Consider the following 12,933-nt stretch of genomic DNA (forward strand, 5'->3'; position numbering starts at 1 on the left):
CACCGCCTGACTCATCAATCCCGTTTATTTCCATCGCGCTGGTCTGGCTGTCCGTATAAGGAGTGGGGGTGTGGATATAACTTTACGAGGATAAAACTCGTCTCTCTTTTGCTAAGGGTTCGTGGGTCCCAAGGCTGACCCTGGAGCGGCTGAGCATACCTCAGCTATGGACGAAACCCCATTACACACCTTTCAACAATTGTTTTGCGTAAATGAATTTCTGCAGATCATTCCAACGTATTGCTGATGCGTTTACCTCAAAATCCTCGGTTTGAACCGTCAACAATCAAATTGAAAATTTTGTTACGGTCCATATTTTTTAATAAAATTAAAAAAATGATATTATTGTCTTACAAATCTTATTTGTCGTTATACAATATTCGCACTTGGTATTTAAAATGAGCTTTGATATCTCTTATTTTATTAGAATCAGTTACAATAATCGCTCGTAATTCTCACAAAAAGAATCTTTATAATTCTTATGTTAATAAAATCTTTAAAATTTTTATATTAATTGCATTTCATTACAGTGACCACTTTTAGTTTTCACAAAAACTTTATATTAATCAAATTGCATCACAATAGCCGCTTTAATGTTTACACAGAAAATTTGAAACAATCTTAACAAATTTTAATTAAAAAACGAAAGTTAAATAAAATTTAAAAGACTTTGCTGTTTGTGTTCCACGACGTTATTCCGTTAGTTCTGTACCTATGCAAGTGCTAGAAGGATTTTCTCTGCCACCGCTTTATAATTTGCAGCTTTCTCCAATGCAGCAGCTCGCAGCGCACGCACACACTTTTATGTTTATGCCACTTCTGGCACAAATTTCTGTGGGTTGCTGATTAAATTTATTATGTGGCAATTTATTATAATATATATGTATATATATATGTGGATGGCCGATCAAAGATCGATGGTCCATAGTGGTCCGCACAGAGCCATTTCTCCTGTCATTAGAAATGAGCGAGCCTAGCTAACAGTTGACTGGATCTGGTAGGTTTTGACATTTCTCAATTGAAATGACTGAAACGGCCAGATTGAAATTCTCCCAAAAATATACATATGTGGACAAAAGGATTTGTTGCCGCGGTTCAAGATCGCTAATAAAAAATTTTAAGCAATGAAAATTAGAGAAAATGCGAAATTTAAATGTATTGGATTACACATTTTGTAATGTGATGCATAGTAGTAATAATTTCCAATTAAAAATTATTAAAAACATTCATTGGTTGAAAGATAAAAATCTTATTTCACTTTATTAAGAAAAGTTAGTTGTTTTATTATGAAAAAGTATTCGGTTACTATTACAACTAGATTAGATCGTATTAAAAATACAACCCTGTATAAATTTATTTTTCATTCCCTGTATAAATAAAGTAAGTCGTTGAATAAAAGCCCATCAGTTAAAACGTGACTTCAATTTATTCCATTTTTATTTTATGATTCTCCGCTATATATCTAACAAAGGTTGTGGACCTAGGCGGTTTGTTTGTAAATGCGTGTATCGTGTGTGTCGCGAAAAGTGTCCTTATATGTACATGGACTGTGGCATATAGTGAACGAAAGGTTTATAAAAAATGAAGAATATGCGGCCGAGTGGGAAGCACTCGAAGAAAAAACCTTAGCTACAATAACTCTAAGTGTGAAAGCGTCGCAGCTTAGCCATATCAGGCAATGCAAGTCGTTCACAGAAGCGTGGAAAGTGCTAGAAAAATTGCATCAGCCAAGTAGGCCTCTGCATAAAATTTCATTATACAAGAAACTGCTGAATATGAAGTAAAGTGACAATGAAAGAATGCCGAAATATTTAAATGATTTTAGATCTATTGTTGAAAAATTATCGGAAGTCAGCATGGAAATTATAGATGAGTCAGTAACTATTATTCTTCTTTCAAGTCTGCCGAAACAATACGAACATTTTGTTATTGCTATAGCAACAAGAGACGCGTTACCAACGTTAGCTATTTTAAAAATAAAGCTTCTAGAAGAATCAGAAAGAAAAAGGCAGTGTAAAAGCGGTACTGTTGAATCCCAAGGAGAATCGCAAGCGTTTGCAGTGTGGTCGAAAAACGCTGAAAAAGTAAAAAAATCTTCGAATAACTGAAACAAGAATATGCAATACATTAAGTGTTTTAAGTGCGAGCAGCGCGATCAAATCGCCACTAAGTGCAACGTAAAGAGAAACAATTTCGATCATAGGTCACCAAAGAGAATCGAACATTCGTTTACGTTGTTAGCAGTAGCGGACGCAGAGGCGTTCGACAACACAACCTGGCTTCTTGACAGCGGAGTAACATCGCATGTGCGTAGTAATCGAAATTTGTTAATTTCATTAGAACAGCATATAGAGAAAATCTCTTTGTCTGGAAATAAATATATTACAGCTGAAGATCTAGGAAATATGTTTTCAAAAGTGTGATATTATTCTTCGGAATGTTCTGTTTGTGCCAAATATGTGTAGTATATTTCATGTCAGTCGCGAGAGCCGTAGAAAATGGACTAAAAGTAACGTTTGATAAAAAATGTGCAAGGTAATGACAGAGAAATAATATTATATTAAAAGGAAAGAAAGTAAACAAACTTTTCATATTTCTATGCGAAAATAACAAGTGTTTTTATTATTCGAATGAAAAGGCGGCATCATGGCATGAACGATATGGACATTTAAATTATGGTAGTTTGCAGGAATTAGTGAATAAAGACATGGTTCGAGGTATGGAAAAAGTGAAATTTGGTAAAGACATTGTATGTAAAGTGTGTGCGAGATGCAAAATAAGTGTAAAGTCAAAAAATATTTTAGGGATAGTGCATACAAATGTGTGTGATCGAAGTCTCTGGGAGGCGCTCGTTAGATCTTAAATTTTATAGATGATAAAACAAGGATAATGCTTGTGTATTTCCTAAAATCTAAAAAAGAAGTTTTAGATAAATTTAAAATGTTTAAAACTTAGTAGAAAAGCAAATTAAAATGATTCGTAGTGACAATGGACGTGAATTTGTAAACAAAGACTTTGATAATTTTTGAAGTGAGTGTAGTATAAAAAGGCAGTTGACGGTGCCATAAGCTCCACAGCAAAATGGAGTTGCCGAAAGGGCAAATCGTAAAATCATTGAAATGGCACTAAGCATATTGTTACAAAGTGAACGTAATGAATTTTTGTGGGTAGAGGCAGTTGCTACTGCGGTGTTTTTGTGTAATAGATCTCCCACAAAATCATTGCATGCTATTACGCCTTACGAGGCATGGTCCGGACAAAAACTAGCTGTTAATTTTTTGAAAATATTTGGTTCAGAAGCCATTGCACTAAACAAAGTAAATAATAATAAATTTCAACCAAAAGGTAAAAAATATATTATGGTAGGGTAATCGCTTACATCGAAAGCATAACTTTTGTACGACTCTGATCAGCGTATGATTGTAGAGAAACGTGATGTAACATTTTTACCATTTAAAAAGAATAAGGCGGTCGATTTTTCCGAAGACGTCCAGGACGTCCACGAAAAGTGTATAATACAATAAATATGATGCAAAATGTATGCGAAATTGAAATTCCTTAAAGTGTTGCCGAAGTTAAAAACAGTAAATATTCGAGCGAGTGGTCAAGAGCAATGAAAGCTGAATTTGATGCTTTAGTGCGAAATAAAACATGGAAGTTGGTTAACTTACCAAGCAAAGAGAAAGCAATTGGATCCAAATGGGTGTTCACCGTAAAACATGACAAGAATGGTGAAATAGAACGTTTTAAGGCGCGTTTAGTTGCAAAATAATACAGTCAAAAATTTGGGGTGAATTATACTGAGGCATTTTCCCCAGTGGTGCGTTACGCTTCGATTCGTATGGTATTGGCCTTAGCGGCAGAACTCGAAATGTATACACATCAGATGGATGTATGTAGCGCGTACATTACCAGTGAACTAATCGAAAATGAAAGGAAAAGAAAATTTCCTCGACAAAAAGTTTACAGATAGTATTTTGAAGCTCAATAAAGCTATATATAGGTTGAAACAATCTGGAAGAGAGTGGAACCATAAGTTGGACGAAGTCTTGAAGCGAATTAGTTTCGAGGCGTGCAGTAATGAACATTGTTTGTACAGAATGGCTAGTCAAGGTTATTATGTCTCATTGCTGTAGATGTGAATGATTTGAATGTAAGTTGCCAAGCAAAGAGAGATCTTCTTACAATCAAAGCAGCCATCGCAAATAGCTTCGAGTGTGTCGAAAAAGGTCCAATATCATATTTTTTGGGGATGGAAATCAGCAGAGATGGTGAAACAGGCAGCATTGAAATTGGTCAATCATTGTATGTTAAAGAGATTTTAGAAAAATATGATATGACCAGCTGTCAATCAGCAAAAACGTCATTAGTTATAGGTTTTCAAATTGGGTGCACCAGCGAGTTGTGTAGTAAAGCTGACGTTAAAAATTTGTACGAGGCCAGATATTTTACTTTCAGTCGCAAAATTGGCTCAATTTTACGATACCTATCAATGACAGAAGATTATAAGTTGATATATTGTCGTACAGGCAAGCAAATAGAAGGGTTTGTGGACACCGATTGGGACAGCAACAGTCTTGACCGAAAATCATACTTGGGTATGTGTTTTTCTTGGGCGGTAGTGCAATTTCATGGGAAAGTAAACGGCAAAGTAGCGGAGGCCTTAGTAGTACAGAAGCTGAAGATATAGCATTATTTTCAACAACGAAGGAAGCGGCATATGTACGCCGCCTAATAGCAGATATTGGTATTAGTGATTCAGATGATCCGATCAGAGTTTACGGTGACAACTTAAGGGGGAAGCCTGCTTTAGAGGCTTCAAAAATCGATTTTTTTTGAGAATTTTTTTTGGGAAGGAAAGAAATAAATGATTAAAGCGAAATTTCTAGGGTCTATAGTTATATATCAAAACATCAATCGAAAATATTTTGAATACGAAATCTTTGATATTCTGCCCTTGGGAAGCAATTGGCCGATGCATCTCGCATGTGTATTTATCGGTTATTAAGTTTAAATAGAAAATAATTTAATGCCAAACATAATAAACTTTGCCCCAATTCCATACGACGCACATTGGGGTAAAATGTGTCGATTTTGGAGATTAATTCAAAAATCAAAATTCAAGGTACAAGTAAATTTTTGGTATCAAACGAAAGTAGATAAAATTCTACATCACTAACTGAACAAATATTTGGCAAAAAAATTTACAGTTTTCTTGTAATATTCTCTGAAAATTGCAAGTTTATTTCTTTTTGTATGCGCACAGTGATATACGTGATTTTTTTCATTTTTCGAAGTTTTTTATTTTCTTTCTTGAGAAAATTGTAATAGAGCCTTTTTGTTCAGGTAATTTAGTAAATACAAAAAGATTTCATTTGTGTTTTTACGTGTCTCTAAGTATTTCAATTTTTTTTTTTTGGGCGAAAGCCTTAAAATATTGGGATTTCGACCTTATATGCAGACATATAGTTGTGAGTTAAGCGGGGTAAAGCAAATCTTGTTTCATTCCTGTAATCTATGACTGTTGTAGTTTCTTTTTGTAAAAAAAAAAGTTGCGCCAATACTGCGCACTTTCTCAGTATATGCATTTCTTTATGCGAACTGCCTGGTCAAATATACACGAATACGTTACGATAAGCGCAGTTTAAATGCATAAGAACATATTCCGGATTAGTCTAAAATTCGCGTTTTACTTACATATGTATAATAATAAACATCATCACATACATTTTTGAAATAAATTTTGATTTCTTACATTTTGTAATAATTAATTAATATGGCATAAGGTTCTTATCTAAGGTTTAGGGTATATGTAAAATCATGATAACCGACATTGTTTTTTCCCGCGCAATTTTTATTACTAATGTTTGTATGTCATGTGCAGTCGAGAGAAATAACAATAGTGATGTATATTTAACTAACATGGTAAAAGCGATACCGACATTGACTACACTTAAAGAGGATAAAAATATTATTATCTTCCTTATAGGAACCAGTTCTAATGTAATTTGGGTTCCTCGTCAAAGTCTTTATGACATAATGAAAAACTCTGGCTGTGATACATTTAATGAAAAATTTTAATTTTTAAAAGAGCAATTGAAAAAGCGTATTGAGCCATCTGATGAATTTATAAAAGAGTTTGATGATAGGATAAAAACCTTGATTAGTCAATTTAAAATTCGTTGGAGCAGAGCCAATAGGCATTGTTTAAATGACTTAAGCATCCACCCACTCTACCCGGGAAAAACTGGCGCACCCTAATAAGACAGCTTAGTTCACCACAGCTGAGAACACGACAACACAAGCCTATACACCAACAAGCTTATCAAAAAGGATGGACAACGAGAAAGCAGATACATTCGCTTACGCAATTCGTCCGACACGATCCGATTCCCCACTGCGCCGCGTAGACTTTACTTTCGTTTTAACCTTACCGCCATATACCTCGCTGTTAGCAGCTTTCGTTACATACAAAATTCGCCAGAACTCTACGTGATTCAACAACAATTTCGCACTGGGATAATTTATACACCGAAGTTCCAATTCTATTTCGATCTATTGAAAATTGTATCGTATTTTAAATTTATCAAACATTAAAGTTAATTGTACACAAAATTACTCGCGCATTTTCATTTGTATGTTTAATAGCGGGTGTAAGTGAGTTGTGCATACCCTAGCCAATGGGATGTTAATCAGGCATGAAGAGCGTTTCCTTAGAATAAACCAAAGTTGGCTGTATTCTTCGATAGGTTTCACCCATTCACAAGGAATGAAACGTGGCTGCAAAGAACTTTCATTTGAAGAATCAAATGAGAAAACGAAGCAAAAAAAAAGTAAATTTTTAAGAGATAGTGTGCCTTTGCCTTTATTAGCTTATGCTGCACAAATGAGTTTTAGAGCTTCAGGGCAAGTGAAAGCGTCAAAGATAGTGAAAGAGGTTGCAAGTTCACCATCGAGAGCGAAAAAATTTCATAAAAGTATTGTCAAATCATCACTATCACAGCAAATGTTCAAAGAAGACGCTTTATTTGTTTTGGTGGAAGCAAAGTTATCTCGACAATAGTACAATGTTATGAGGCAATCTGCTCCAGATAGGTTTCCTTGCTATTCATATGTCCAATAAGCAAAAAAGGATTGTTATCCTAGACATGAGAGCGTGCATTTTTGCGAGATTTCAGCACAAGTAAGCTTGCAAGCGCTTTTAGACCATACCACTGAGCGTATAACTTTAGCCCAAAATAACGTAATTAAAACATTGAACGATGAGGAAATGACGAATTTATGCTTGTACACCAAGTGGGGATTCGATGGAAGCTCTGAACACAGCTCATATAAGCAAGCGTACCATAATCCGGGTGCAAATGATTCATCAGTTTTCATCACCTGTATTGTTCCAATCAGGTTGATTTGTGGAAGCAAAATTATGTGCAAAATCCGCGTCCAGCTTCTACCAGGTTCTGCAGGCCTTTTAAAATTGAATTTGTAAAAGAGTCCACAGCTGTTTCTAGAACTGAAAACGAAAGAGTTGGTATAGAAATACGAAATCTTGTTAATTTGGTTATACCTTATGGAAATAAATATTTGGAAGTTAAACACAATTTAATTTTATCTATGGTTGATGGAAAAGTATGCAACACATTAACAGAAACAACATCTACACAAAAATGTTATTTATGTGAAGCTAGCACGAAAGATTTTAATAAAATTGATGAAATGGTGAAGAAAGTTGTGAAAACAGAAAATTTACAGTTTGGGCTTTCAATACTTCATGGGTGGATTAGGTTCTTTGAATGTCTTCTCCACTTATCATATAAATTGTCTATAAAAAAGTGGCAAGCTCGAACAGAAAGCGAGAAACTATTAGTTTCGGAAAATAAAGCACGGATTCAAAAAGGATTTAAAGATAAAATTGGTCTGATTGTTGACCAACCGAAACCTGACCTTGGGAATTCTAACGATGGCAATACAGCTAGGCGTTTCTTTCAAAATACCGAGATGTCAGCAGCAATTACTAAAGTTGACATAAATTTGATTAAAAAGATGCATACAATACTCGTAGCTGTTTCTAGTGGGCACGATATTGAGGTAGAGAAGTTTCGTGATTACGCTTTAAATACTGCAAAATATTTCGTTGAATGTTATCCTTGGTATAACATGCCTCCAACACTTCACAAATATTTTATCCATGGTCCAGAGATAATATCGCACGCTATGTTGCCAATCGGACAATTATCAGAAGAAGCTCAGGAAGCTCGAAACAAAGATTTCAAGAATTTTAGAGAACATTTTTCTCGCAAATTCAGTAGAAAAAAAGCAAATGAAGACATATTTAACAGACTTTTAGTCAGTTCTGACCTCGTTATATCAACCACAAGAAAATTACCAAAAAAAAAAGTGCAGGATTTACCCGAAGAAGCATTAGAGTTGATCGTGATAGAGAGTGGCAATAATAATGAAGTTGATGATGACGATGATGATGAAGGCGATGATAAAAATTCAAGCGAAGACGACAATGATCATGAATATGAAGAAACAGTTTATATATCTTATATATAAAAATGAAACCGTTTTCGTTGTCACGGCATCACGCGTGAATGGCTGAACCGATTTGGCTGATTTTTTTTTTTGTTGTATTTGTTATTATTAGGAGAAGGTTCTTATGTAAGAAAAATTAGGAAAGTTGCCGGAAAACGCCTAAAAACAGTCCTTTTCTTTTTCCCATACAAACTTTTTATTTTGTATATACATACATACATACATATGTATGTACATATGTAAGTAAAAATGATTGTTTGTTTGTTAGTAACGCTAACGCGCGAGAACGGCGGAACCAATCTTCATGAAATCAGAAGTTGTTCGCTGTGGATCTGGAAAGGGTTAGATATAAAAAAAACCATATACTTTTCATAAGGAAAGGTCGAAAAATTGGAAATTTCCAAAAAGTGACTTTTCATACAATCCTTTTTTGTTTTGTTTTTCAATATTTTGTTTTGTAAATTATTTGAATCTTTCAATTTCGGTCGCTTGCTTTTTTATTCCGGCTATTTAAAACGAAGTGATCAATTACAGATTGAAATTTGTTACGAGGCAACAAAGACATCGCGCTAATATCGGTCGGCGTTCTTTTTGCAATCAACGTATCAACATGAACTACATGAGACTCCCAGGATGCGATGACATATGTGTGGAATTATGGATCGCTGTCAATCAGCAAGCGATCATCACGATAATACAGCAAGATTTTTCAAACAACAGCTACGATATTTGATGGACTTTATCTTGAAGCAACGTATGTATAATATATATATTGTATATACAAGTATGGTGCAGTCAGATGCTGGATGTACTCTGTTGAGTTGCAAAAACGAGGTTTGCCGCACGCACACATTCTTCTTTGAATGGTGGATGGTGGTTACACCAGATCAAATTGATGAAATCATTTCTGTGGAAATTCCTCATGCAGAGAAAGATCCATTATTCTACGAAGTGATGAAAACCAATATGGTGCATGGACCTTGCGGACACCACAATCCCACTTGCAATAAATGCGCGAAACACTATCCACGTGCTTTTCTTTCGGAAACGCAAACTGGAAATGATGGATATCCACTTTATAGTCGTAGCTCATCAGACGACAATGGCATGACATTTACCATTCAACTTAGAGTAGTGAATATCGAAGTCGACAACATATGGATCGTACCATATTCGCCACTATTGTCTAATTCACATTCAAAACTCATGCCAATGTTTGATATTGTAGTTTGGTGAAATCGATTTTTCCGACTGTTGTGCGTTTCGCAGTTCATTTGGAGAATGGCTAAAGAGTGTTTTTCAACCCAGAGAATACAGTACAGCCAGCGGAAACACTTCCAACAACAAAATTTACATTGACGAGTTTTTTCTCAACTTGCGTCAGTGATTCGTTTGTGAGAACATTGCTCTATTTGGAAATGCCTTGATATTATGCATGGAATGCATCGCCGAAGAAATAGGTACGCAGAAAGCAATGCCAACCAATAGATTGACATCCAGGTGTGTTCTCAGCTAATTCCTTAGGACGAATTTACATAATCCACCCGAAAAACTACGATTGCTAATACCTTCGGTTGCTATTAATAAATGTACGTCGTTCAGTTTGATTTGAGTCATTGCGCATGGTCATTTCGACATATCAGCCTTCAAATCCGCGTCAATTATGGAACACGCACAAAAGTACATTGCCGAAGACATTTTACATCGTGTTCGTTAAGAAATGGAAATAGGCAAATTTCTGTTCCAGTGGTTTGATATCAATTCCACCTCCCTTTTGTCAATTCACTTCAACGAAATACGAACTCATCACGAATGTTTATGTCAAATTGGCCAAATTATCGTCACTACGATTGCATGGGTTTTCCCGAGTTCCCGAGTTCCCCATCTTCTCCGTACATTTACTCACCGGAATAGAAACCAAAAAATGTTGCTTATCAAACTGCGTGACATTGAAAAAATTTAGAAAAATCGAAAATAAATGATTTTTAACACAACGTAAATTCAGCTTTTTTTTCATTTCAAAACACATAATTTCACGCAGGACAACGAGTGCGTTGTTACGGCATCACGCGTGAATGGCTGAACCGAATTGGCTGATTTTTTTTGTAGTTTTCTAATACTCTGTACAAGGTTCTTATGGAAAAAAATATTAAGAAAATCTCTCAGAAAGATTGAAAAATATACATTTCATTTTGCATATTTTAAAAAAACGCGCGTAACAAATGTAAACGTAATTCAATTTAAATGTCAACGACATTCAATTAAAAAAAAATTGTGGTAATCTGTTTTCATGTAAATTTTATTAAGTTTTTGATAAAGCTCGTTTTGTTTTAAAGACTAAGAAGTTTTTTGTTTGCTAATAAGTGCTTATTATTCACGGTAAGTTAAATTCACCTTATATCGATTTTTGGTAACTTTTGCTGACTACACAATATTAAAATTTGGTATACATGGTTAAACAGAAAAAATATGAGATCATTTTATTTTCAGTTGGATTTTCGTTTTTAACAATGCCACCAACCTGACGTACAAACAAAGATCAAATGGATGAAATCATTTCTGCGGAAATTCCTGATGTAGAGAAAGATTCAGTATTAAACGAAGTGATGAAAACCAATATGGTTCATGTACCTTGCGGACACCACAATGCCACTTCGGTTTGTATGTCTAACAATAAATGCACGAAACACTATCCACGTGCTTTTCTTTCGGAATCGCAAACTGGAAATAATGGATATCCACTCTATCGTCGTAGCTTATCAGACGACCATACAACTTAGAGTAGTGAATATCGAAGTTGACAACATATGGATCGTACTATACTCTCCACTGTTGTCTAATTCACATTCAAAACTCATATCAATATTGGTCTTGAACGATACGGTCGATACGTGAATTGCAATAAAGCGCTTTGTAGGGTATTTACTTTTGCAATTCATGAACGCTTTTCGACTGTTGTGCGTCTCGCAGTTCATTTGGAGAATGGCTAAAGAGTGTTTTTCAACCCAGAGAATACAGTACAGCCAGCGGAAACACCTCCAACAACAAAATTTACATTGACGAGTTTTTTCTCAACTTGCGTCAGTGATTCCATTGCGAGCACATTGCTCTATTCGGAAATGCCTTGATATTATACATGGATTGACATCCAGGTGTGTTCTCAACTAATTCCTTAGGACGAGTTTACATAATCCACCCGAAAAACGACGATTGCTAATATCTTCGGTTGCTATTGATATTTCCAACGTAAATTTAACTTTCTTTTCATTTCAAAACACATAATTTCACGCAGGTCAACGTATGCGGGGTCAGCTAGTTTTAAATAAAATTTGAAGCTTAAAAAATTAAAAATTTAGAAAACCGATGTTCAGCATATTTTGTTTTTTAAGATATAAAAAAAACAATCAAAAAACTCGAATTGCATTATTTTCTTACTTCTTTATGATTAATTAACTAAAAAAAAAATAACTTTTCCATAACTAGAAGACTTGTGGGAATTAGTCTCCATTTTGAGCACAATTTACCCCACTGTGCGGCGTTTGGATTTTTTTTCTATCATGCCCGCCATTTAAGAAAAATCGTAAAAATGAAGAACTGAGAACTCGGCCACTATTTTCCTTCTAGCTTCGACAATATTTCGAATACCCATCTATAACTTTGGTGACATATTCTTAGATAATTCTTAAAGAGATTTAGGCAAAAAAATCGATATTTTGAAGCTTTTAAAGCAGGCTCCCCCCTTAAGTGCACAGCAGCTAACAAAGAACCCATTATATCATTCAGGAAGCAAGCACATAGACATTAAGTATCATTTTGTAAGATAAGCAATAAATAAGAAACAATTGATGATATGATATGAATGATATGATAGCTGACGTACTTACAAAGAATCTGAATAAAATTAAACATGAAAAATTTGTAAAACTTTTAGCTTTTGAACAATAGTAATGTAAACGATCTACTCGTGTTGAGGAAGAGTGATAAAAAAGTATTCGGTTAAAGTACCCATACACGAAGATACTACCAGGAAAAAGACTGATAGCATGCACGATTCATATTGTCCGCTAAAGTACACCTCTTTCGGGACCACGCCCATACAGTAATAAATAACTATGCTGGACTTGCGAAGCAGTATGCCTACGTACTAAATCTATAACTCCGGCTGCTGTAGCTTGTATTCGGACCTGCGGGATCGCCGTTAAGCACTAATTCGCAGGCCGAAGCTGGGTGGTAACTGCCTCTTCACGACCTACCGCTCGGGTTATTCATGTGGTATTATGCTTCTTCGCTGCCTTTCTTTCGCTCTGAGTTCTAGGAGCGCTATTGCGGCCCACTCTTTTATTTTAGCCCACACCAGCTGTGATCGCAGCATGTGACCCACTATGTTGTCGGGCGTTA

This window comes from Bactrocera tryoni, unplaced genomic scaffold (genome assembly GCF_016617805.1).
Source record: "Bactrocera tryoni isolate S06 unplaced genomic scaffold, CSIRO_BtryS06_freeze2 scaffold_7, whole genome shotgun sequence".
Taxonomy (NCBI): domain Eukaryota; kingdom Metazoa; phylum Arthropoda; class Insecta; order Diptera; family Tephritidae; genus Bactrocera; species Bactrocera tryoni.